This window comes from Gigantopelta aegis, chromosome 15 (assembly GCF_016097555.1).
Source record: "Gigantopelta aegis isolate Gae_Host chromosome 15, Gae_host_genome, whole genome shotgun sequence".
NCBI classification, from domain to species: Eukaryota; Metazoa; Mollusca; class Gastropoda; order Neomphalida; family Peltospiridae; genus Gigantopelta; species Gigantopelta aegis.
In genome coordinates this window covers 3,234,859-3,237,944 of record NC_054713.1, presented here as the reverse complement: position 1 = coordinate 3,237,944, position 3,086 = coordinate 3,234,859, and positions in this window count along the sequence as shown.

Sequence of the window (3,086 nt, the reverse complement as noted above, 5' to 3'; positions counted from 1 at the left end):
ACAGAGACAGAGATGGGGTGAGATATTGAGAGACAGAGACAGAGATGGGGTGAGATATTTAGAGACAGAGACAGAGATGGGGTGAGATATTTAGAGACAGAGACAGAGATGGGGTGATATATTGAGAGACAGAGACAGAGACAGAGATGGGGTGAGATATTGAGAGACAGAGACAGAGATGGGGTGAGATATTGAGAGACAGAGACAGAGATGGGGTGAGATATTGAGAGACAGAGACAGAGATGGGGTGAGATATTTAGAGACAGAGACAGAGATGGGGTGAGATATTTAGAGACAGAGACAGAGATGGGGTGAGATATTGAGAGACAGAGACAGAGATGGGGTGAGATATTGAGAGACAGAGACAGAGATGGGGTGAGATATTTAGAGACAGAGACAGAGATGGGGTGAGATATTTAGAGACAGAGAGAGAGAGGGGGGGGGGGATATATGCACAGAGAGAAGGGGAGGGGGAGCAGTAAGGGAAATACCAAGTTTATCCAGTGACCAATCTTGTTACCCTAGCAAATAAAAACGAATCCAAGGTTTTTGAATAGAAAAGTAGGTAACATAGAAACAGATAGCAAATCTTTACTTACATTCAGGTATCTACAGCGAGACAAACCATTTTCCACAAGTACAGCTGCGTCGGTATCTTCTGTCAGTCTCAGTGTGTTCAAAATAATTTCCTTCCATCTATTTATACACACCCAGCTACAGCATTCAACCGTTATTAATTTTCAGTGCGTTTGATTGGATGATGTTCGAAAAAACGTTATCAGTCTTGTATCACATAAATAACAAACCACGCCCCCAGCGACATGTTTTTGATGATGTGGCTTTCATGGTAGTCCGCATGGGAGTTGGGGGGGGGGGGGGGGGGGGGGGGGGGGAGAGACAAGGGGCCATTTAACTTTTCCAGGATGAAGACCTATATTACGTTTGTCTTATATTCGCCAGTTAAACTATGTTAGCTTTACATATTTAAAATATTGGCATTTACCAAAATTTGCCATAGCGAATCTTTTTGTAGAAAGCAAGAAATTGCATTTTTTATTTTAAAACCTTAAAATTGTCCAAATATTCCGCGGCAGCATGCCCCATGTTTCGTAATGTTGGCATATAGTCTTAGAGAGGAAACCCGCTACATGTTTCCATGTTTTTTGTATATGCTCCATCCCACATACAGAATAGCACATAACTAGCCCTTAGACATACCAGTCGTGGTGCACTGGCTGGAATGAGAAATAGCCCAAATTGGCCCACCGACTCTGTGACAAATGCGAATAGCCCAACTGGCCCACCGACTCTGTCACAAATGCGAATAGCTCAACTGGCCCACGGACTTTGTTACAAATGCGAACAGCCCAACTGGCCCACCGACTCTGTTACAAATGCGAATAGCCCAATTAGCCCACCGACTCTGTCACAAATGCGAATAGCCCAACTAGCCACCGACTCTGTGACAAATGCCAATAGCCCAACTAGTCCATTGACTCTGTAACAAATTAGAATAGCCAAACTGGCCCACCAACTCTGTTACAAATGTCAACAGCCCAACTAGCCCACCGACTCTGTTACAAATGCGAACAGCCCAATGACCCACCGACTCTGTGACAAATGCGAATAGCCCAACTGACTCACCGACTCTGTTACAAATGTGAATAGCCCAACTAGCCCACCGACTCTGTTACAAATGCGAACAGCCCAATGGCCCACCGACTCTGTGACAAATGCGAATAGCCCAACTGACCCACCGACTCTGTTACAAATGTGAATAGCCCAACTAGCTCACCGACTCTGTCACAAATGTGAATAGCCCAACTGGCCCACTGACTCTGTCACAAATGCGAATAGTTCAACTGGCCCACGGACTCTGTCACAAATGCGAATAGCTCAACTAGCCCACCGACTGTCACAAATGCGAATAGCCCAACTAACCCACCGACTCTGTGACAAATTCGAATAGCCCAACTGGCCCACCGACTCTGTTACAAATGCGAACAGCCCAACTGGCCCACCGACTCTGTGACAAATGCGAATAGCTCAACTGATCCACCGACTCTGTTACAAATGCGAATAGCCCAATTAGCCCACCGACTCTGTCACAAATGCGAATAGCCCAACTAGCCACCGACTATGTGACAAATGCCAATAGCCCAACTAGCCCACCGACTCTGTCACAAATGCGAATAGCCCAACTAGTCCATCGATTCTGTAACAAATTCGAATAGCCAAACTGGCCCACCAACTCTGTTACAAATGCGAATAGCCCAACTAGCCCACCAACTCTGTTACAAATTTGAATAGCCCAACTGGCTCACCGACTCTGTTACAAATGCGAATAGCCCAACTAGCCACCGACTCTGTGACAAATGCCAATAGCCCAACTAGCCCACCGACTCTGTCACAAATGCGAATAGCCCGACTAGTCCATCGATTCTGTAACAAATTCGAATAGCCAAACTGGCCCACCAACTCTGTTACAAACGCGAATAGCCCAAATAGCCCACCAACTCTGTTACAAATTTGAATAGCCCAACTGGCCCACCGACTCTGTTACAAATGCGAACAGCCCAACTGGCCCACCGACTCTGTGACAAATGCGAATAGCCCAACTGATCCACCGACTCTGTTACAAATGCGAATAGCCCAATTAGCCCACCGACTCTGTCACAAATGCGAATAGCCCAACTAGCCACCGACTCTGTGACAAATGCCAATAGCCCAACTAGTCCATCGACTCTGTAACAAATTCGAATAGCCAAACTGGCCCACCAACTCTGTTACAAATGTCAACAGCCCAACTAGCCCACCGACTCTGTGACAAATGCGAACAGCCCAACTGGCCCACCAACTCTGTTACAAATGCGAATAGCCCAACTGACCCACCGACTCTGTTACAAATGCGAACAGCCCAACTGGCCCACCGACTCTGTGACAAATGCGAATAGCCCAACTGATCCACCGACTCTGTTACAAATGCGAATAGCCCAATTAGCCCACCGACTCTGTCACAAATGCGAATAGCCCAACTAGCCACCGACTCTGTGACAAATGCCAATAGCCCAACTAGTCCATTGACT